A 25,368-nucleotide genomic window follows, 5' to 3' on the forward strand; every position below is an offset into this window, starting at 1 on the left:
AGGAAGCCAACTTAGATTTTTCCATCACACCTCATCCCATTGAGAGCATACATAATTGACAGAGAAACTTGTTGCTTCTCATTGTGCTGTTGTCCACTTATTTTTTGTTGTCCTAGGCTACCTAGCTAAAATGCTTGCTCGCTCGCCTATCTTCCATTCATGGGCAACGTTAGCTAGTTAACATGAGCCTTCTACATTTAGCTACATATTGAACTTCCATCCTCTCAGGCCAGGGACACAACAATGTATGAATTAATGGTTGGATCAGAATCACCGTTATAATCATTGGCCAGTACGGAGAATTAAGTAAAACCACAAGTCCAAATCCCATCTCAATCCATGGTTAATTTAATCCATGGCTAATTTAATATTGTCCCTTTCCTAAATTAGCCATGGATTGAGATGGGATTTGGACTTGTGGTTTTACTTAATTCTCCGTACTGTTGTTTAGTGGTCTATAAATGGCGGAAACATTAACTTTCTTGACCATACTGTAGGTCATATAACTGTCTGTTACTGTACATGCAATATGCTTTGTGGACTTCACTGGACAGAGGTTGCTATCTGGTTTTGTGATAAAACAAAGGTGTGGTTGAATTTATTCTGCCACTGTGTCTTCTTATTGTATCAACCTTTAGGCTTATATATCACATTTGCAAGGCATATGAATTAACAGGTTATAGAGAAAACAATGCAATTATCACAACACAAAAGTTTGGGGTCACTTAGAAATGTCCTTGTTTTTCAAAGAAAAGCACATTTTTTGTCCATTAAAAAAACATAAAATTGATCAGAAATACAATGTAGATATTGTTAATGTTGTAAATGACTATTGTAGCTGGAAACAACAGATTTTTTAATGGAGTATCTACATAGGTGTACAGAGACCCATTATCAGCAACCATCACTCCTGTGTTCCAATGGCACGTTGTCTTAGCTAATCCAAGTTTATCATTTTAAAGGCTAATTGATCATTGACCTTTTGCAATTATGTTAGCACAGCTTAAAACTTTTGTTCTGATTAAAAAAGCTAGTTGAGTATCTGGAGCATCAGCATTTGTGGGTTCGATTAATGAATCAAAATGGCCAGAAACACAGAACTTTCTTCTGAAACTTGTCAGTTCATTCTTGTTCTGAGAAATTAAGGCTATTCCATGCCAGAAATTGCCAAGAAACTGAAGATCTCGTACAATGCTGTGTTCCTCTCCCTTCACAGAAGAGTTGCAAAGAAAACGCCATATCTCAGACTGGCCAATAAAAAGAAAAGATTATGATGGCCAAAAGAACACGGACACTGGACAGAGGAACACTGCCTAGAAAGCCAGCATCCCTAAGTCGCCTCTTCACTGTTGTGGGTACTATTTAATGAGGCTGCCAGTTTAGGATTTGTGAGACGTCGGTTTCTCAAACTAGATACTCTAATGTACTTGTCCTCAGTTGTGCACCGGGGCCGCCCACTCCTCTTTCTATTCTGGTTAGAGCCAGTTTGAGCTGTTCTGTGAAGGGAGTAGTACACAGCGGTGTACGAGATCTTCAGTTTCTTAGCAATTTCTCGCATGGAATTGCCTTCATTTCTCAGAACAAGAATAGACTGACAAGTTTCAAAAGAAAGTTATTTGTTTCTGGCCATTTTTTTCTTTCAAAAACAAGGACATTTCTAAGTGACCCCAAACTTTTGCACGGTTGTGTGGGTTCTAATATGACTTTTTTTTTGGGGGGGGGGGGTTCTTGGCTTCCCCAGTGATTTTACCCACACACCACTTCTGCTCAAAAGGATCTTATGATATGTGTTTGGGTGTTTTAAGTTGTTCCTTCTTGTAAACTAGCACCTGAAGTTAATCAAATATTGTAATATTTAAATATTTTCTTTGTTTTTTTTTAAGCAATGTACCTCACTGCTTTAGCATATGGCCACAGTCACATGGGTTCACATGTGCATTCTTAAAGAGATGGGTGGGTCTAAGGCTTAAGAGTGTTTGAACTATGTTAAATGGGCGTGAACAAAGAGAAGCACTGTAGCTGTTCAATATGAAAGGTTATCTTTATCATACAACAAATGGGCAATTTAATACCGTTAATGTTTTGCCTAATGAGGGAATTAATGAGATAATGTACAGAATATCTATTTTGGCAATTTGGTGAAAATATTTATTTTCTAAATACATGTTTCCCAAGGATTATTGTAAAGCAAGTGTGTAAATGGCTGCCAAATCTTTGAAAGCCTTTTTCTCCTAAATGGAATTATACATTAATCAACATTTAAAGCAACATTACTTCCCCATGTTTGATCCAACTACAGTGTATGATGTACCCTTTTGAAGCGCTGAGTCTGTAACGTTACTTGAATACAATGTGAAAACAAAATGCAAATCCCTTACATTTGATTTAAGCCCCCCACAAATGCACTTTCTGTCTTAAAAACATGACAGGCATATTATAAATCAAATCGTACATGCTTTATCATTAAAAACAACTTTCTACAAGACAGATTGCAGTTTCTATTTACTGTTGGCTACTTTGTTACTAAAGACGAATTGCAATGGCAAGTAATTTGGTAGATTTAGCACAAAGTGAGCACATTTATTTCAAATGTTTGTAGTAGGCCTATCATTGTCAACCCTAACGTTAACAGTAAACTAAAGTAAATAAAAAGTTAATGACAATGTCAAACTTCTATTGAATTGTAAATACTGTCAATTACATGTTTACTCACCTGAAAATTCTTTAGCACTGAAACTATCATCTGTCAAGTAGTAGATTGACAGGTGAAAACTCGAAACAGCAAGGCAATAATGACTTCAGATAATGTATCTAAGTATGATCATTTCTCGGTAGATTGCCAGGTCAAAATTCGAAACCGCAAGGTGATGATGACATCGCTAAGTATCTAAATAAGGCAGATTTTCGACATCACCACACAGTTAAGGTGAAATTACTGTTCGCGGTTTCGATACATTATTCATATCTATGTTTGAGAAGTTGAGAAGTTGTGATGAAGTTGGTCCCACGCGCTCTTTGCACCCAGTCACTGAGCCTCTTGTTGGTAGGCTACGTATTCGTTTTGGTCATCATCTCCAGCAGGGAGGTGTATCGGTTACCCTTTTGCCCTTGTGTGTGAGCGATGTGATTTCATATTCAAGCAGCCTGGTCTCATATACTAGACGTAACACAGTAAACGAAAATCCGGGACACTCAAATTAGTATGATATGTTATGTTTTGTATAGTTACACATGACAGAACAGGTTACTTAAGGCAAATCTTGCGTGTTCGAATCTCAGCAAGCACATTAGCATTTTAGCTAATTTGCAACTGCTTACTACTTTTTACCTACTTTGCAACTACTTAGCATGTTAACTAACCCTTCCCCTAACCTTAAAACCCTTTAACCTAACTACTAACACTAACGTCAACCCTAACTTTAACCCTAACCTTAACCCATAGCTAACGTTAGCATTAGCCACCTAGCTAATGTTAGCAACAACAAATTGGAATGCATAACATATAATTTCATACTAAATGGAGGAAACAGCTCTACATTTACTATGTTATGTCTACCCCTGAGTCCAGGTTGCAGCAAGAGGTAATTATTTAACTCTGCTCTATGCAAATTGAAAATCCAATGGTTTTCAGGTGTTTTACAACTGGTAAAATTATTAACATTTTGCTGAATATTAGGCTATTAGGTTAGTTTTGACGAGTGTGTGCTAGATTTTTTAAAAAGTATTATCTCTGTGTGTGTATGTGTGCGTGTGTGAGAGACACACACAGAGAGAGAGTGAGAGAGAGAGAGAGAGAGACACAGAGAGAGAGAGGCAGAGAGAGAGAGACAGAGAGCGAGAGACAGAGACAGAGAGACAGAGAGAGAGAGAGAGACACAGAGAGAGACACAGAGAGAGACAGAGAGAGAGGGACAGAGAGAGAGAGACAGAGAGAGAGAGAGAGACAGAGAGAGAGAGACACAGAGAGAGAGACACAGAGAGAGAGAGACACAGAGAGAGAGACACAGAGAGAGAGAGAGAGAGACACAGAGAGAGACACAGTACAGACTCAGTGAGCATAGCCTTGCTATTGAGAAAGGCCGCCATAGGCAGACTTGGCTCTCAAGAGAAGACAGGCTATGTGCTCACTGCCCACAAAATGAGGTGGAAACTGAGCTGCACTTCCTAACCTCCTGCCCAATGTATGACCATATTAGAGAGACATATTTCCCTCAGATTACACAGATCCACAAAGAATTCGAAAACAAATCCAATTTTGAAAAACTCCCATATCTACTGGGTGAAATTCCACAGTGTGCCATCACAGCAGCAAGATTTGTGACCTGTTGCCACGAGAAAAGGGCAACCAGTGAAGAACAAACACCATTGTAAATACAACCCATATTTATGCTTATTTATTTTATCTTGTGTCCTTTAGCCATTTGTACATTGTTAGAACACTGTATATATATATAATATGACATTTGTAATGTCTTTACTGTTTTGAAACTTCTGTATGTGTAATGTTTACTGTTAATTTTTGTTGTTTTTCACTTTATATATTCACTTTGTATGTTTTCTACCTCACTTGCTTTGGCAATGTTAACACATGTTTCCCATGCCAATAAAGCCCTTGAATTGAATTGAATTGAATTGAGAGACAGAGAGAGAGAGACAGAGACAGAGACAGAGAGAGAGAGAGAGAGAGAGAGACAGACAGACAGACAGACAGACAGACAGACAGACAGACAGACAGACAGACAGACAGACAGACAGACAGACAGACAGACAGACAGACAGACAGACAGACAGACAGACAGACAGACAGACAGACAGACAGACAGACAGACAGACAGACAGACAGACAGACAGACAGACAGACAGACAGACAGACAGACAGACAGACAGACAGACAGACAGACAGACAGACAGACAGACAGACAGACAGACAGACAGACAGACAGACAGACAGACAGACAGACAGACCAGACAGACAGACAGACAGACAGACAGACAGACAGACAGACAGACAGACAGACAGACAGACAGACAGACAGACAGACAGACAGACAGACAGACAGACAGACAGACAGACAGACAGACAGACAGACAGACAGACAGACAGACAGACAGACAGACAGACAGACAGACAGACAGACAGACAGACAGACAGACAGACAGACAGACAGACAGACAGACAGACAGACAGACACAGATAATTATATTATATACCAGTAGGCCTATTTCTGACCATATTTTCACTTGATAGGTATGGCTAGGAAATAGCAGTAGATTGGCAAATTGTTAATGTTAAGGCGAACATGACATACTTTCGATATAAACTTGTCAGTGTCCCAAGATTTTGAACACTGTTTATTTAGCTACATGGAACTTAATGTTCCCAGTCTACCTGTGTGCTGCTCCATCTCCCCCTTCCCCTCTAACCCCAGTTCAGGCTCCATTGTTACGCACTTTTCTCCTGGCGTCTAAAGTGTTTGCTCTGTGGATCCTGCTCCAAGTTGGCATGGCAACCACAGTGTTTACTCTAGGGTGACTTGAAGGTAGTAGTGCTTGGGAACCTGTAAAGGAGGAATTCTCTGTGCCGGGGCAACACATCCAATAATAGTATCAAAAGAAATATAAAATAGGAGGGAATATAAATAAATACCAAATAAATGCATTTTATATGAAGGCTGTGTGACAGGGGGACTGGTCAAAAACACTATAATATTGGGGACATTGAGCATTGACGTATCGGTATGTGGATACCATATAATTAGGAATTAGAATAGCTTACTAATTTAATACTCATTTTATAGGATCTCTATGGTGGGTACATTCTCTTTTAGCCAAATCAGTGTGATATCAAGGACGTTCTGAGATTCTTAGGTGGGCAGTGATTATGCCTTTTAGGGTCAGTGGGTCTCTGATTACACCTGTTTCAGTGTCAAGACGAATCCCAGCTAAAGTAATGACAGTATTACTAGGAGAAATACATCTTAGATTCTAACTCATATGGCTTTTGACTTGGAATGTTCCATTGTACATTTTAGGCTGTGTATTAGAGTGGAAGTGGAGCAGATTGGTAATTGTGTCAGCTTTCAGCAGGAAGTCAGTATGATGATGACCTCTATTGGAGAGTCGAAGGAAGGCTTGTCCTTAATCCTCAATACACAGGATCCCGCCCATCCCTTTCCCTCTGCTCACTTGCTGTCATTATTAATTCATTCCCCATTCATCATTTAATATTTGATATTTATTGCGTAGTACTGCGTGTAATTTTCATCAGCTCACAGCACGTACATTGTGTCATTTTTGTACTCCTTGTATGTAAAAGGTTGTCCCTCTTACCAGCAGGGGGTACTGTTAGTACACCAATGACATGATTTTGGAGTCTAGTACAGTACATTAGTTAAGTGTCCCTTTAGGATAGACTTACAGTACCTTTTACCACATATGCAGCCTGTAGAGGTCAACTAGATGTGATTGGATGTTGTTTACAATATTATCATGAGGGTTGTATACTTGCAGGGTGTGTTCCTTCAAGGAGCAACCTCCCCCTGGTCCCTCTGTGATTTGGCCTCTCCTTTCCCTTCGCCTGGCTAAGCTAGTCACGGTGGGTTTTCAAATGTCAGAGCGTGGCGGAATATAACAGCAGTAGGACTGGGGGCAGAGCAACAACACAGTCACACAAACAGCCCTCTGACTCCATCTTCACTACAAACACGGATAGAGCGGGAACACCACGATTGGGTTTATGTCCATTGTAGATGGTATTTACTGTTAATGTAAACCTTAGGGTAAAGTCAGCATACAAGAGTGTTCCTTTGTCCCCTAAAGATGTTTCTTTCCAACCATTTATTTGTGTATGTATGAGAGAGGGAGAGAGAGAGAGAGAGATAGAGAGAGAGAGAGACAGAGAGAGAGAGAGAGAGAGAGACAGAGAGAGAGAGAGAGAGAGACCGGGGGAAAGGGGTGGCACCCATCTGGGGAGGGAGTTCCATTTGTATTGGATTAATGCACTTATGGGCTCTCTAATACTCAAATAATCAATGTCCATACTTGATGACAACAGTAGCACTTCCAAAAGCACCAAAACACCTTGTTCATTCATTCTGGTGTCAATGTGAAAGACCATTGGTGATTTTTCTTGAAGTTATATTACTATAATCACTTAGTGTAATGCACATTCCGCTGGAGTGCTGGCTAATTAAGCCACGTTTGATTTGCTAATGACAATACAAGTCCAATACAAGGTTACTGCAGGCTGACTCAACCCTTTTAGTGCAGGAGAGTGAGAGACAGAGGGAGTGTTTGTAGTGATTTAAAGTTATCCATTTCTTTGAATAATCCCTCAAAATCCCAGGGCTTTTATTCAATTACATATATTACACAGATACATTATCCTTTTTTACTGGAATGCAAAACAAAACACACAAAAAGAAGAGCTTTTCCATAGATACTCCAGAGGGCCATTACGGAAAGAATGGATGTTGTGTGCATGTCGGACAACCTGTAACATACAGAAATCTCATACAATATATTCATGATTGGCTTTCTGCTGTAAACAGTGTTGTGGGGTGGAGAGGGTATGAATAAGAGCTGGCTCTCTGAGCTGCCCTGGAAACAATGCCTCATCATCACTCTAAAGGCCATAAACTCTCTCTCCTCTCATCTGAAGTATAGATGATGCCGTCCACTGTGAATGCCAATGTAAAGGGGGAGTGTAAGCCATCCATCCCTCTGCCCTCTGAAGGCAGTCCCTCCCTCACATCCTCCAGACAGGGATGAGCGAGGGAGAGATGGGCCTCTAAATGCCTCTCACTTCCATCCATCAATCTTATTCTACTTCACTAATAACCTTTGCAACAGAATAACCACTAAATGAGGAAAATGAATGGATTGGATTGGACGCAGATATAGACAGCAGCCACCACTCTTTCATTCTTGTCATGTGTTGTTTTTCTGATCTCACTGTTGTCTTTGAGGACAGGATGACTCTAGTAAAAGACTGCTGACACAACAGCTTGTGTAGGGAATCAACCGTTTCGGGCCAAATGCTTGTTTTTAATTTCAGTAGGCCAGCAGGTTCAGGCCCGAGGGTGTGTGTTGTAAACTCACTTCTCTTTGGATGTTATTAAGAGCACAGTTATTGGACCTTAGATGCGATGCCTCACACTGGGCATCCTCCACAGCTCTTCTACTCCCTCTGCCAATCGGCCAGGATATCTGGGCCAGCATGTCACCTAAATTAAGGCAAACAGAGGAGTTTTTTTCTCCGTAAAACGTAATGAAAAGCTTCAGGACATTTGTTCTGCTTCAAAAGCTGAAATGGGCCAGGTCATAAAAAATAAAAGAAATAAACGTACAAAAGGTCTTTTCTGTTTAGATTTTTATTGGAAATCCAGTAACATCAGAGTACAGTGATGTTCATCATTGACCCTTGTCTTCCACTGTGGTGATCTGTTGATGTATGAACATAAAAGAGCCGGAGCTGCAATTTCCCAGAGCTATTGTGACTTTTGAGAGGTAGTTGAGGAAATAAGCAAGGCCTGTGCCAGATGAGTTTGTGAACATCCCAGGAAAAAAGTATCAATAGGCTTCTGAATGAGGTAGGCCTACAGGTTTTATAGATTGGATTGGATTGAACTTGAGTTGAACACAGTTCTCATTTGCAGTAGTCCCTGTCTGACACCTCTTGATGCAGGGAGTAAATATGAGCACTCATAGGAGATGAGTCACAACATTCCAAGTAGTTCATGGGTGGAGAGCTGTTGAGCATGAGCTCTGAAATTACACTCTACAATACAACTGCAGCATCACTTCAGACAGGAGGCGTAACCACTTTTTTTTAAAGTGACATCACCGTTACGTATGATCTTACATGTTTTTGACTTCATTTTCTGACACAGACCATTTCAAATGTATATTCAACCTCTTTGAATCAGACATAGCATCACATTGAATGTGACAGGCCTTCAAAAGATGCATTTGATAAGTGTATAGCTGAGGTTCACTGAAAAGTGTAAGCTCACGCAGGGGTCACTCAATGCCTATGCCACAGTAATATTTCACTAGTCCTAATGTCTGACACAGGCGGTGAGGGTGTGTGGAGTTGAAGGTAGAGTTTGTAATATGACATAGATGCAGAAAGTAAACAGGATAATGGGTCAATTTTCACAAGAACTAAGAGCGTTGAAGGCTCAACTTCTGGCTAACATGCTGTGGACAGCGTGAAGCGAAGCCGTGCACATGCACAGATACTATGTGTGACTGTGTCAGAGCAAAGTCTTGCATCTTGTTCTGCAATGCCGTTCGGGGCAACGTCATTTCGCTGAGTCTACTTTTAATATTGGGGGTGGGTTGCACCAACATGCTTCAAATACAGTTTATAATAAACCTAACCTAGACTTTGTAAAGCTAGAGATGTGTTGCACCATTTCATTTTAAACCTGGGTTAGTTAATCTAAGGTTTAATCACAAAATTATGGTTAGAGACACGTGTCATAATGGATTCACCATAGCAATATGTTCTAATTATATTTCTGTGGAAACAAAAGTGAGTTTTGACTTCGGGCTAAATTCTGAACTTAATTGTACTTTTTTGTCAAATTAGTTCGCTGGCTAGTTAAATTTCACAAACATGATAAACCACAAGAGCTAAAATTGTTAATAACACCGAAAGAAACTGCACATACAGTGACATTAGATTAACAAAAAAAAACAACCAGTAAGATTTAATCCCTAAACTGAATTTAAATCTGATTTTGTAACAATGGAGCAACAAGATTACGTTTGATTTTGGTTTAAAGTAAAAACAATTAAACTGAGTTTTAGAGGAATTTAACTAGGATTGATTTAAAACTAGGTTTACATTTTGGTGAAACAATATTTATAGCTACACCTTGACTGAACCCAGTTTAAGAGTTAATCCATGTTGGTGCAACCCACCCCGAGTGTTAATGGGTGTGCCCATTGGCCTCAGTGGGAAGCCAGGACCAGGTAGTGGACCCACTGTGTCATTAGCCCCCTGCCTAGCACCTCCTGGTCAGGCTCTCTTATCTACAAATACGTCTTCATTAAAGAGATGAAGCTGGCCTCTCTCTGAGCAGATGGTAATGAATAGCCCTCCTCCTCCTCCTTGTACTGGGACACTACCTGGAGGACACCCATCACATCACCCCTTTAATGGCACCTTTGTAGTCAAACTACCCCTCAGAGGAATTCCACGAGGTCACCTGAGAATGACACAAGGCCTGTTTTTATTTGTTTGTTTTTTAGACATGGCATTTGACTGTGGTGAAGCAAACTTTTTTTGTGTGATGAAATGTACTTTATTCTGTACTTTTTTTGTTGGGGGGGGGGGGGGGGGGGGGTGTTATAGGTACAGTATTTAAATCAAGGGTTTGAACCGGTTCAGGGAACAGAACCGAACACCGGAAAATAACTCAATTATTTGAAGAGCAGAACCCAAACCGAGTGATCTGTACAGTTCCGGAAAATAAAAAATCGCCACAAAGCGTCTATGCAAAGCCCTCACTTTGTCACTTACAAACTTATGCCGTGTTCACGTACTAGTCAGAACTAGGATATTATTCTTTTTTGACTTGATAACTGGTTGAACATGGAGCATGTATAACTACAAAAAAATGTTTTTACAGTCACACATTTTTACAGTCACACAAAATTTGAAACAAACTATGCCCCGTGTGCCTGAAAGCAAAAATATAATATATACAGTGGATTTGGAAAGTATTCAGACCCTTGACTTTTCTCACATTTTGTTACATTACAGCCTTATTCTAAAAGTGATTCAATTGCTTTTTCCCTCTCATCAAACACAATACCCCGTAATGACAAAGCAAAAACAGGTTTTTAGAAATTTTACAAATGTATCAAAAATAAAAAACTGGAATGTCACATTTCCATAAGTATTCAGACCCTTTACTCAGTACTTAGTTGAAACACCTTTGGGAGTGATTACAGCCTTGAGTCTTCTTGGGTATGACGCTACAAGTTTGGCCCACCTGTATTTGGGGAGATTTTCCCATTCTTCCCTGCAGATCCTCACAAGCCACGCCAGGTTGGATGGGGAGCGTCGCTGCACAGCTATTTTCAGGTCTCTCCAGAGATATTCGATTGGGTTCAAGTCCGGGATCTGGCTTGGCCACTCAAGGACATTCAGAGACTTGTCCCGAAGCCACTCCTGCAATGTCTTGGCTGTGTGCTTAGGGTCGTTGTTCTGTTTGAAGGTGAACTTAGGCCCCAGTCTTGTTCCTGAGCGCTCTGGAGCAGGTTTTTATCAAGGATCCCTCTGTACTTTGCTCAGTTCATCTTTCCCTCGATCCTGACTAGTCTTCCAGTCCCCGCCTCTAAAAAACATCCCCACAGCATGATGCTGCCACCACCATGCTTCACCGTAGGGATGGTTCCAGGTTTCATCCAGACGTGACGCTTGGCATTCAGGCCAAATAGTTCAATCCTGGTTTCATCCAACCAGAGAATCTTGTTTCTCATGGTCTGACAGTCCTTTAGGTGCCTTTTGGCAAACTCCAAGCGGGCTGTCATGTGCCTTTTACTGAGGAGTGGTTTCCGTCTGGCCACTCTACCATAAAGGCCTGATTGGTGGAGTGCTGCAGAGATGGTTGTCCTTCTGGAAGGTTCTCTCATATCCACAGAGGTTCTAGAGCTCTGTCAGAGTAACAATCAGGTTCTTGGTCACCTCCCTGACCAAGGCCCTTCTCCTCCGATTGCTCAACTTGGTGGTTCCAAACTTCTACCATTTAAGAATGATGGAGGCCACTGTGTTCTTGGGACATTCGATGCTGCAGAAATGCTTTGGTTCCCTTCCCCAGATCTGTGCCACAACAAAATCCTGCCATGGAACTCTACGGACAGTTCCTTCGACCTCATTACTTGGTTTTTGCTCTGACATGCACTTTCAACTGCGGACCTTAAATAGACAGGTGTGAGCCTTTCCAAATCATGTCCAATCAATTGAATTTACCACAGGTGGACTCCAATCAAGTTGTAGAAACATCTCAAGGATGATCAATGGATACAGGATGCACCCGAGCTCAATTCGAGTCTCACAACAAAGGGTCTGAATACTTGTGTAAATAAAATATCTGGAAAGGGCCTTCCCCAAACTGTTGATACAAAGTTGGAAGCACAGAATTGTCTAGAATGTCATTTTATGCTGTAGCCTAGTCGGAACCATGAAAAACAGCTCCAGACCATTATTCCTCCTCCACCAAACTTTACAGGTGGCACTATGCATTCGGGCAGGTAGCGTTCTCCTGGCAGCCGCCAAACCCAGATTTGTCCATTGGACTGCCAGATGGTGAAGTGTGATTCATCACTTCAGGGAAAGCTTTTCCACTGCTCCAGAGTCCAATGGCGGCGAGCTTTACAATACTCCAGCCGACGCTTGGCATTGCACATCGTGATATTAGGCTTGTGTGCGGCTGCTCGGCCATGGAAACCCATTTCATGAAGCTCAAGATGAACAGTTCTTGTGCGGACAGTTTGGAACTCGGTAGTGAGTTTTGCAACTGAGGACTCATGATTTTTAGCACTCGGCGGTCCCGTTATGTTAGGATGTGTGGCCTACCACTTTGCGCCTGAGCCGGTGTTGCTCCTAGATATTTCCAATTCACATAGATATTTCAATTCACAATAACAGCACATACAGTTGAACAGGGCAGCTCTAGCAAAGCAGAAATTTGACGAACTGGCCTGTTGGAAAGGTGGCTACCTATGACGGTGCCACGTTGAAAGTCACTGAGCTCCTCAGTAAGGGTATTCTACTGCCAATGTTTGTCTATGGAGGTTGTATGGCCGTGTGCTCAATTTTATACACCTCTCAGCAACCGGGGTGGCTAAAATAGCAGAATCCACTAATTGAAGGGGTGTCCACATACTTTTGAATTGATTTGAGCATTTTGTTAAAGTTTCTGGCAATGGTTTTATCTCAGGAAGGAAAAAGATCTACTCTATTTAAAATGGGAAACTATTGAGATTTCTTAAGTAGAAATGGAGTCTTCCACCGGGGTCTTGAGAGACAGTATGGCTGATTTGGTTATATTAGTTTTATAACTTGAGATTAAGGTGAATATGATCTTCCATGCCTTTGGAAACAGGTGAGATACAGTACATTGTCTAGATATAGTAAAATATGAGACGAGATGAAGGGATCAGTAGATTTGAGGGAAATTTGTGTTATTTCATTCGATTGGCGAATTGCCTGGGCCAGGGGTTCCATGGATAATAAAAGAAAAATTGGATCGCCTTAGTCTGCTGCTTCGAGTAACTCTGAACGAAGCAGAGCAGATATTGCCTGTTATAACTATGGCTGAGGGACGGCATATAGCATTTTAATCATATTAATGAAATTGGAGCCAATTCCCATATGTTCCAAGACAGACCAGAGATATGACCAGTATTATGTTTGGGGCAAATCCAATACAACATATTACTGAGTACCATTCTCCATATTTTCAAGCATAGTGGTGGCTTCGTCATGTTATGAGTATACTCAAAATGGTTAAGGACTGGGGAGATTTTCATGACAAAAAAATAAATAGAATGGATCTAAGCACTGACAAAATCCTAGATGAAAACCTGGTTCAGTCTGCTTCACACCAGACACTGGGAGATAAATTCACCTTTCAGCAGGACAACAACCTAAAACACAAGGCCAAATCTACACTGGAGTTGATTACCAAGAAGACAGTGAATGTTCCTGTCCGAGTTACAGTTTTTACTTAAATCTGCTTAAAAATCTATATCAAGACCTGAAAATGCATTGATAAAAAAACTATTTGACAGAGCTCGAAAATTTTTGAAAAGTATAATGGCCAAATATTGGACAATCCAGGTGTGGAATGCTCTTAGAGACCCAAAAAGACTAACAGCTGCAATCACTGCCAAAGGTTATTCTAACATGTATTGACTCAGGAGATTGAATACTTATCTAATCAAGATATATTAGTGTTAAGTTTTTAATGCTTTTTTTCCTAAATTTGGAAAAAGTCAAGGGGTGTGAATACTTTCTGAATGCACTTTATGTTGACAATGACTTGAAAATAAATCTGTTAATTCATAGTTATTTTGCAAAAGAAAGCAATGAGAAAGCCACGCGTTTCAATGCATGCTTCCGGAAACGGACAAACATTTAATGACAATCTGCATCCAAGGTCATACTGTAGTTACCAGTAATTGACTTGGTGAAATTGGATGTTAACATTTCTTAAATGTCTTGACAGTATGACAGCATGTTTTCATGGCCATAGAATGAATGAAACCCCATTTGCAATTGACTTAGCTTGTGTTTCTAAAGTGTCAGAGAGGACATACTATATTAGTGGAGGCTTCTTATTTTGGAAAGAACATTCCCATAATACAGTTTTTCTCTCTCTCTCTTCCTCCCATCTGTCCAGCGGAGCTGTGTAGAATGCAGGCAGAGTGTGAATTACAGGGGGCCCAGGGTGGTCTCAGACCCCTTGAATGAGACATGAGTCCCCCTAAATGCAACAAAGTCAAACCCGTCATTCAGGGCATGTTTTGAGCACCACATTTTTAGCAACAATTTTTAAAAATATATATATATTTTTTTTTGCCTGTTTTGCAAGTTATTTTGGCATAAATTCACATATCAGTTTGCAAACAATGTAAAAAAATATATATATAATTTAGTTAATAAAGCCGCATACAAACATGTTCTCTTTTTTGTTTTCTTGAGTAAGGCAACTCCAAAAAATGCAGGTGTTTCAGCCTAGCTCAGTGCTTTCTGTGGTGGTGGGGCAAGCCAGCAGAAAACACGGAGCGTTACGCTGTGATTGGCTCACTGTTCGGTGCTCATGGGCCATTGGACAGAAACATTACACAACAAGTTGGAAATCGCAAATTCATCAATGAGTGGTTTGGAAGGAATCAGGGACAGTGGCTAACATGAAGAATTTGCAAAGCAATAACGAGCCTGTTATGCAGCTGTGTGGTCCCAAATCTGGGAATGAGAGGCTCTTTTCCAAGTTTAAAATGATAAACATTCAACATTGGCCATGCTGTCAAAGAAAAATGATTTGTGCCGCGCTCAAAACAACTGTTAACTTGGAACTGCGAAAACTTAACTTCAGTGAGTTCAAGACAACTGGGAAGTCGGGAATAAACAATCTCTGAATGAGAAAATACGTTTTGAGCGGTCATCCAACTCGGAATTGCATTCAATGAACGCAGGAGAGGATAGCTGCTGTTTTATTGGCCCTTAACCAACCGTGCTTAACCAACCGTTTGTAACTTATTTTGTACGTAATGTTGCTGCTACCATCTCTTATGACCAAAAAGAGCTTCTGGACATCAGAACAGCGATTACTCACCTTGAATTGGCCGAAGATTTTTTCTTTAATGAGTCAGACGGGAGGGATTTACTCCAGACACCCGAACAGGCCATCATTCACGTCATTCACAGGAGAAAAATACATAGATTTTGCGGAAGGAGATCGGGCGAGGATCAGGCGACAAGTTGCTAATCTGCCTTTGCCATCTGTACTGTAAGTCAATGTACAATCTATGGAAAATAAATGGGATGAACTAAAAGCACGTATATCCTACAGTACCAACGGGACATTAAATATCACGTTTCACCGAGTCGTGGCTGAACGACGACATTAATAACGTACAGCTGGCGGGTTATACACTCTATCGGCAGGATAGAACAGCAGCCTCTGGTAAGACAAGGGGTGGCGGTCATTGTATATTTGTAAACAACAGCTGGTGCACGATATCTAAGGAAGTCTCAAGGTTTTGCTCGCCTGAGGTATAGTATCTCATGATAAACTGTAGACCACACTATCTACCTAGAGAGTTTTCATCTAAGGGGAAAAAAACCTCTAGACCACCTTTACTCCACACACAGAGACGCGTACAAAGCTCTCCCTCACCCTCCATTTGGCAAATCTGACCATAATTCTATCCTCCTGATTCCTGCTTACAAGCTAAAATTAAAGTAGGAAGCACCAGTGACTCGATCAATAAAAAAGTGGTCAGATGAAGCAGCTGCTAAACTACTGGACTGTTTTTCTAGCACAGACTGGAATATCAAATCAAATCAAATCAAATCAAATTTATTTATATAGCCCTTCGTACATCAGCTGATATCTCAAAGTGCTGTACAGAAACCCAGCCTAAAACCCCAAACAGCAAGCAATGCAGGTGTAGAAGCACGGTGGCTAGGAAAAACTCCCTAGAAAGGCCAATACCTAGGAAGAAACCTAGAGAGGAACCAGGCTATGTGGGGTGGCCAGTCCTCTTCTGGCTGTGCCGGGTGGAGATTATAACAGAACATGGCCAAGATGTTCAAATGTTCATAAATGACCAGCATGGTCAAATAATAATAAGGCAGAACAGTTGAAACTGGAGCAGCAGCACAGTCAGGTGGAAGTTGAAACTGGAGCAGCAGCATGGCCAGGTGGACTGGGGACAGCAAGGAGTCATCATGTTCCGGAGGAATCCCGGAATATGTTCCGGGATTCCTCCGATGGCATTGAGAAATACACCAGATCACTGGCTTCATCAACAAGTGCATCGTTGACGTCGTCCCCACAGTGACTGTAGGTACATATCCCAACCAGAAGCCATGGATTACAGGCAACATCCGCACTGAGCTAAAGGGTAGAGCTGCCAATTTCAAGGAGCGGGACTCTAACCCGGAACCTTATAAGAAATCTATGCCCTCCGACAAACCATCAAACAGGCAAAGCGTCACTTATAGGACTAGCATCGAATCGTACTACACCGGCTCCGACACGTGTCGGATGAATCAGGGCACGTAAACTATTACAGACTACAAAGGGAAGCACAGCCGAGAGCTGCCCAGTGACACGAACCTACCAGACGAGCTAAATAACTTCTATGCTTGCTTCGAGGTAAGTAACACTGAAACATGCATCAGCTGTTCCGGTCGACTGTGTGATCACACTCTCTGCAGCTGATGTGAGTAAGACCTTTAAACAGGTCAACATTGACAAGGCCACAGGGCCAGATGGATTACCAGGATGTATACCCCGAGCATGCGCTGACCAACTGGCAAGTGTCTTCACTGACATTTTCAACCTCTCGCTGTCTGATTCTGTAATACCAGCATGTTTCAAGCAGACCACCATAGTCCCTGTGCCCAAGAACACTAAGGTAACCTGCCTAAATGACTCCCAACCCGTAGAACTCATGTATGTAGCAATGAAGTGCTTTGAAAGGCTGGTCATGGATCACATCAACACTATTATCCCAGAAACCCTAGACCCCACTCCAATTTGCATAGCGCCCCAACAGAACCACATATGATGCAATCCCTATTGCACTCCACACTGCCCTTTCACACCTGGACAAAAGGAACATGAGAATGCTATTCATTGACTACAGCTCAGCGTTCAACACCATAGTGCCCTCAAAGCTCATCACTAATCTAAAAACCCTGGGACTAAACACCTCCCTCTGCAACTGGATCCTGGACTTTAGGACGAGCCCCCCCTCAGGTGGTAAGGGTAGGTAACAATACAGCCGCCGCGCTGATCCTCAACAAGGGGACCCCATAGGGCTGTGTGCCCCCTCAGGAAAAAGATTTGTCATGGGTCCTCAGATCCTCAAAAGGTTCTAAAGCTGCACCATTGAGAGCATCCTGACGGGTTGCATCACTGCCTGGTATGGCAACTTGCTCGGCCTCCGACCACAAGGCACTACAGAGGGTAGTGCGTACGGCCCAGTACATCACCGGGGCCAAGCTTGCTGCCATCCAGTACCTCTGTACCAGGCGGTGTCAGAGGAAGGCCCTAAAAATTGTCAGAGATTCCAGTCACCCTAATCATAGACTGTTCTCCCTGCTACCACACTTCAAGCTGTACCGGAGCGCCAAGTCTAGGTCCAAGAGGCATCTAAACAGCATCTTCCCCCAAGCCATAAGACTCCTGAACATCTAATCAAATGGCTACCTAGACTATTTGCATTGCCCCACCCATCTACACTCCTGCTACTCTCTGTTATTATCTGTTATTATATACATATTCACGTTAATAACTCTTCCTAAATGTACATGTTAGTCAATTACCTCGACTAACCAGTGCCCCACTCATGTGACAAATAAAATTTGATTTGATTTGAATTGTAAATCCGGCCTCTTTCTAGAGCTACGACCTGGAGATCAATGACGTCATCATGATTCAACCTTATTTTTTCATAGTTTCCAGTTGTTTTGAAAGCACCATAAATCCAGAGAATGCCAGACTCAGATGGCAAATTTTGCCCATGAAGGCCCATCACAGCACCTTCTTGTTCACGTGAGCACAGCACAACAATGTGAGTCCAAAAATGTATTGTATGCTGCTGCAAAAATTATGCAAAATGCCAGGGAAATATGTATACTCTAGCTAAGAAATTAATACTAAATGTATGTTGTGTAGTAAGATGTTAGCCGTCTTAATTGTGCCTATTGTTCTGACTTGGTGGTGCACATGTAGCCTATAACCTGTTTTAGAGTAACATAATCATTGAATATTGTAAGAGCTTTCATTGTCTGCTTATATGCCCCCTTTTTTTATCCTACGGTTCTGACTTGGTGTACAGGGAGAACACTGTAAGAACAGCCCATGTTCTGAATTCTGTTGCTGTACATTTCAAAAGTGCTCAACAAATAGTTATATTGACTACGTCCGTCCTAGCTCGCTCATTAATGTCTTTATCGAAATTACAGATTGCCTCTTATCCGCTTGTCTCATTATGCCATAGTTTGTACATCTCAATTGTCATTAGAAACCACATTTGTTTAAGCAAGTCAGCCATATCAGCTATGTTTTTTTAAAAGGCAGTAAATGAGGCTGAAGGAACTGTTTTGCTGCCAGACATGGCTTTGCTGATACCCATGTGTAGCAGTGGTAAGATGTTGGGACTGCTGTTGGGACAGCTTTATGTAGGCAATTAACAGTTTGTGGGCACCGTTTGTCACCGTTATAGTGCAATTCATGTATTGTTTAGTGTTGTGTTGTGTATTGGCTTTGCTGGCATGCATCGCCACTGGCCGCTCTAAATAATGCTAATTTAACCACTCTCCTACCTGTTTAGAATGACATTTCTACTGCTACAATGGTAAATTCAAACAAGCTTATTCCACCCCCCCCCACACCTCTGTCTCATGGATTACATATTTATTTTTTACATGTGGCTTCACTTGTTATTGCGGGACAATCCTGTATCTCAGAGGTCTCTTTCCATTCATGAAATGATGCTGGAACTATTGTTAAGTGGTTGAACATGCGCAGATGTTTTTAAGTGATTTGTTTGACTGGTTGTTCATATCAAATTAAAAGGCAATAAAACATTTTTACCATTAAATGACATGTCTTAACTATTAGGCCCATAAATTTGCATTAGTGCCAGCTGGTGCCAATGACATCTATAGTGCCACTAACTGGTCTGGTGCAGCCATCTAAGGTTGCAGAGACTTTACATTCATACAGGTTCTGAGGACATATACATAAGATTTACATACAACATTTCGTGGCCCCAGGTTCATCGGTTCAGTTCTCATAGCCCTGCTGTGATATGGTGCCATCAATTGATGTATTGTGGTTGACTTTGAATGCAGTAACGAATCATTCTGAAGTTCATTAGAGGCTAATTCATTGAGTCTACGGTGCCTTGCAAAAGTATTCATCCCCCTTGGTGTTTTTCCTATTTTGTTGCATTACAACCTGTCATTTAAATAGATTTGTATTTGGATTTAAAGTAATGGACATACACAAAATAGACCAAATTGGTGAAGTGAAATAAAAAATATAACTTTTTCCATAAAATTACAAAAAAATTCAAACGGAAAAGTAAGGTACATATGTATTCATACCCCTTTGCTATGAAGCCCCTAAATAAGATCTGGTGCAACCAATTACCTTCAGAAGTCACAGAATTAGTTAAATAAAGTCCACCTGTGTGCAATCTAAGTGTCACATGATCTGTCACATGATCTCAGTATATCAGTATGTTCTGATTGGCCCCAGAGTGGCACCACAAAGACCAAGAAGTTCTCCAAACAGGTCAGGGACAAAGTTGTGGAGAAGTACAGATCAGGGTTGGGTTATAAAAAATATCAGAAACATTGAACATCCCACGGAGCACCATTAAATCCATTATTAAAAAATAGAAAGATTATGGCACCACAACAAACCTGCCAAGAGAGGGCCGCCCACCAAAACTCACGGAGCAGGCAAGAAGAGCATTAATCAGAGAGGCAACAAAGAGACCAAAGATAACCCTGAAGGAGCTGCAAAGCTCCACAGCTTAGATGGGAGTATCTGTCCATAGGACCACTTTAAGCTGTACACTCCACAGAGCTGGGCTTTACGGAAGAGTGGCTAGAAAAAAAGCCATTGCTTAAAGAAAAAAACATGTTCGGTGTTCGACAAAAAGCATGTGGGAGACTCCCCAAACATATGGAAGAAGGGGTACTCTGGTCAGACGACACTAAAATTGAGCTTTTTGGTCATCAAGGAAAACACTATGTCACAGTGAAGCATGGTGGTGGCAGCATCATGCTGAAGGGATGTTACAGGAGTGTGAAGGTGAACGGAAAGGCTCTGGAGCAACAAACCGCCCTTTCTGTCTCTGCCTGGTCGGTTCCCCTCTCTCCACTGGGATTCTCTGCCTCTAACCCTATTACAGGGGCTGAGTCACTTGCTTACTGGTGCTCTTTCATGCCGTCCCTAGGAGGGGTGCGTCACTTGAGTGGGTTGAGTCACTGACATGATCTTCCTGTCTGGGTTGGCGCCCCCCCCTTGGGTTGTGCAGTGGCAGAGATCTTTGTGGGCTATACTCAGCCTTGTCTCAGGATGGTAAGTTGGTGGTTGAAGATATGCCTCTAGTGGTGTGGGGGCTGTGCTTTAGCAAAGTGGGTAGGGTTACCTGGCATGATGACTCCTTGCTGTCCCCAGTCCACCTGGCTGTGCTGCTGCTCCAGTTTCAACTGATCTGCCTGCGGCTATGGAACCCTGACCTGTTTACCGGACGTGCTACCTGTCCCAGAACTGCTGTTTTCAACTCTCTAGAGACAGCAGGAGTGGTAGAGATATTCTTAATGATTGGCTATGAAAAGCCAACTGACATTTACTCCTGAGGTGCTGACTTGCTGCATCCTCGACAACTACTGTGATTATTATTATTTGACCATGTTGGTCATTTATGAACATGTGAACATCTTGGCCATGTTCTGTTATAATCTCCACCCGGCACAGCCAGAAGAGGACTGGCCACTCCTCATAGCCTGGTTCCTCTCTAGGTTTCTTCCTAGGTTTTGGTCTTTCTAGGGAGTTTTTCCTCGCCACTGTGCTTCTACACCGGCATTGCTTGCTGTTTGGGGTTTTATGCTGGGTTTCTGTACAGCACTTTGAGATATCAGCTGATGTAAGAAGGGCTATATAAATAAATTAGATTTGATTTGAAGATTTTCATCGGCAGGGAATGGAAACTGGTCAGAATTGAAGGAATGATGGATGGAGCTAAATACAGGGAAATTCTTGAGGGAAACCTGTTTCAGTCTTCCAGAGATTTGAGACTGGGACAGAGGTTCACCTTCCAGCAGGACAATGACCCTAAGCATACTGCTAAAGCAACACTCAAGTGGTTTAAGGGGAAACATTTAAATGTCTTGGAATGGCCTAGTCAAAGCCCAGACCTCAATCCAATTGAGAATCTGTGGTATGACTTAAAGATTGCTGTACACCAGCGGAACCCATCCAACTTCAAGGAGCTAGAGCAGTTTTACGATGAGGAATGAGCAAACATCCCAGTGGCTAGATGTGCCAAGCTTATAGAGACATACCGCAAGAGACTTGCAACTGTAATTGCTGCAAAAGATGGCTCTACAAAGAATTGACTTTAGTTATGAATAGTTATGCACGCTCAAGTTTTCTGTGTTTTTGTCATATTTCTTGTTTGTTTCACAAGAAAAAATATTTTGCATCTTCAAAGTGGAAGGCATGTTTTGTAAATCAAATGATACAAACCACAAAAAATACATTATAATTCCAGGTTGTAAGGAAACAAAATAGAAAAAAGGTCAAGGGGGGTGAATACTTTCGCAAATCACTGTATACAAAATCTGGAGGCAATCAGATTCATGGTTCTTGAGAAGGGATTTTTTAAAGCATTAGCATATGTGCTAACCTGCATCTATAGGCAACCATATTTTAATGCAACAACACTTTCTTCTCAAACCCATGAAAGATGTAATGAGTCTAAATACAACATCTGGAGTGAATCTGATGTATGGTTCATGAGGAGAAGATTATTGCAGATTATTTTGAGCATTAGCATTACATATGCAAAGAATTCGGTGTGATTCCTCTTAGGAACGTCCATGATAGCAATGATAAGTTTGAAGATGATAGGCCTCTGTGGAGTGGATTTACAATGGTTTAAATGGACATGAAATAATTTGATTTATGATTAGTCAAAAACTAAGCCATCTTTTGACCAATCCCTTAGCTGTTCTTAAACCAAGTTAAGACCGGTACCGTATACCTAAATTGCAATTTGGTGTCATTTGGTCCTATGGTTAATGAGAAGAAGATTGTTTTGGCACATTTTAGCATATTAATGTATGTGCTAATATGCATCTACTGGTATTGTGTGGCTATCCTTGAACGCATCAATGTTATTTTCTCAAACTCTTTAGGGACTATTATGATGAGTTCAAAGACCAAATTTGAAGTGAAGAATCAGACTTTTAGATCAGAAGATTTTTTATGATTATTTTAAGCATTAGCTTTACATGGTCAAAAACGTTAATTGTTAATAGTTTCCTTATTTTTTAGATACCGATACCAAACTTAACATGCTTAATCATTTTAGAACTCCTACTCATTCAAGGGTTTTTCTATATTTAGACTATTTTCAGCATAATAAAACATATGGAATCATGTAGTAACCCAAAAAATGTTAAACAAATCTAAATATATTTTATATTTGAGATTCTTCAAAAGAAGAGACTTTCTTGGGCCAAAAAACACGAGAAACACAAGCAATGGACATTGGACTTGTGGAAATGTGTCCTTTTGTCTGGAGTCCAAAGGGGAGATTTTTGGTTCCAACCACTGTGTCTTAGTGAGATGCGGTGTGGGTGAACGTATGATCTCTGCATGTGTATTTCCCACCGTGAAGCATGGAGGAGGAGGTGTTGTGGTGCTTAACCAGCATGGCTACCACAGCGTTCGGCAGAGATACGCCATCAGATCTTGTTTGGGCTTGGTGGGACTATCATTTGTTTAATTTGTTTAACACTTTATTGGTTACTACATGATTCTATATGTGTTATTCCATAGTTTTGATGTCTTCACTATTATTCTACAATGTAGAAAATAGTGAAAATAAAGAAAAACCCTTGAATGAGTAGGTATTGTAAAACTTTTGACCGGTGGTGTACATCAGAGATGTTTTGTATGGCTCTGAGGCCAGGCTGTCGCTAGTCTCATTATTATATTTCAACATACATCATTCCCCAGAACCTAATCAAGTATCAATTATCATGATTTTAGTTCTGGGTTTCCAAGATTATAGTTTGGGTACATGCAGTAGATTGAGGCAAATCCACAAAACTTGATTGTGTCAGCGTTGGAGGATAGTGCACCGGTGTCTCTTTAACTTTATGAGCTATGAAAAATACTACTGCAGTGTGCTGTTTTGAACCTGACCACGTAATTTAGAGATATTATTGTGAGCAAAGGCATTGTAGAGCTGCAAAACCATATGTGAAAATATGCCATGCTGCTCTGTTCAGGGGTCTTTGTGTAGCTGACTCACCTTACATATGTAGGATCTTAATTTGATCACTCTTTCATTGCTGAAAGTTTTCCTGAGTCGTAGGAAATGCAGATGAGCTTTGTGATTTACATCAATTAACTGAAAAAACCTGCACACAAACACGGTTATGTTTACAGTATTCCACCTTCCATCTAGCCTCATATTTACCAGCTAATAGCCTAACCGCAAATCAAGCAACGTTATGGACTAAATGTTCAAATCCTGTTGCTGCAAGATTATGTTGCTCTGACAATACAGGTTAAAAAAAATAAGATCCTACATCTGTAGCTTGACTCATTGCTGCTTGACTCAGTGCTGTGCACAACTGCACAATGCCTGCTAAGATAACAACACACACCAGTAGATCAGAGGTTAGGTACTGCTAGCAGTCTCAGAGGTTCCAACTCGCTGGGCAAAAACTGGTTGAATCAACGTGCATCTAATGACAGGGTGAAAATGTCACGTTGAATTCACGTTAGTTGACAACTCAACCAAATGTAAATCAAAACCAGACGTTGAACTGACGTCCGTGCCTAGTGGGCAGTGTTTTCAGCTGATTCTGTAGTGATTCCTAACCAGAGAGCAGAGTGATTATGTTATCCATCTTCATCATGTTCATTATCATCAAGGAGGCAGACACCGGTGTCCTGGCTCCTCTCCCTCTGCTCCTCACCATTAGTGTGACTGGATTACACCAGTATCCCAAGGAAGATCCCACAGACTGCTGTGGTAAGGAATAAAACCTTACTCTTCTCATGAACAAACCCATAAGAGACACTGTTGTCTTCGAAGGAATCTGTTCATTACAATGCATGTGCAGTAAATCATATTGCTCTATGTCTGTGTTGTTACAATAAGTCATTGGGAGCTAGCAAGCCTGCCGTACGTATATGTGGTCAAAGGTCATACTCCAGAAGGGGTTCACGTTTACAGCATGCTTGTTGTCTTATCATCCTCTACTGTGACTCTAATAAAGAGAGACAAAGTGACAGACTTGGTTGTTCTACCACTCAGACAGACAGTAGGCTACACAGACAGTGGTTGCGCGACGTGGGAACGCCAATCTATCTTACATTCACGCGAACAGCTGGGTGAACAAGATAGCTTGAGCATTACTGGTGGCATTCACATGGACACATGCAATTAGAGATCAGGACATCTTTATGTGTCATGTGGCATGTGGAGACAAATCTTGGACAGAGGAACGCATGCACACTATTCTCATAGGCTAGAGAAGCGTGTGCAGTGATGCCATCCTGCGTGATATATACTGTATTATGCACTTAAAATGTTTTTTTTTAGGTAGAAACATTGTCATATCATGTTGCACCTGGAGGAGGTCATTCCATTAAGTTATTGGATTTACATATAAATTGAACAAGTTGGACAAACACACCTCCAGTATTCTATTATCAACTTGCATACTTTAACAAGTGTTTAATTTCTTCATTAAGTTGACTTATGTTGCATTTTTTTTCAATGCTGTTGATTAAAATACATTGAACTAATTCCGCCCCCACTCCCCCACGCCCTGCCCCCTTTCCCCCACCC

The 25,368-nt window shown here is 41.3% G+C and overlaps 1 protein-coding gene across 1 annotated transcript in view; it reads right to left on the reverse strand.

The window, feature by feature from the left end:
• The window catches only part of glis3 (GLIS family zinc finger 3), a 39,914-nt gene extending 36,849 nt beyond the window's left edge, over positions 1-3,065 (reverse strand). Inside the window, exon 1 of the mRNA XM_020458328.2 lies at positions 2,714-3,065. The gene's annotated coding sequence lies outside the window, so the exon portion shown is untranslated. The remainder of the gene's footprint in view (positions 1-2,713) is intronic.
• Positions 3,066-25,368: the final 22,303 nt, after the last annotated feature.

This window comes from Oncorhynchus kisutch, linkage group LG23 (assembly GCF_002021735.2).
Source record: "Oncorhynchus kisutch isolate 150728-3 linkage group LG23, Okis_V2, whole genome shotgun sequence".
Classification (NCBI taxonomy): domain Eukaryota; kingdom Metazoa; phylum Chordata; class Actinopteri; order Salmoniformes; family Salmonidae; genus Oncorhynchus; species Oncorhynchus kisutch.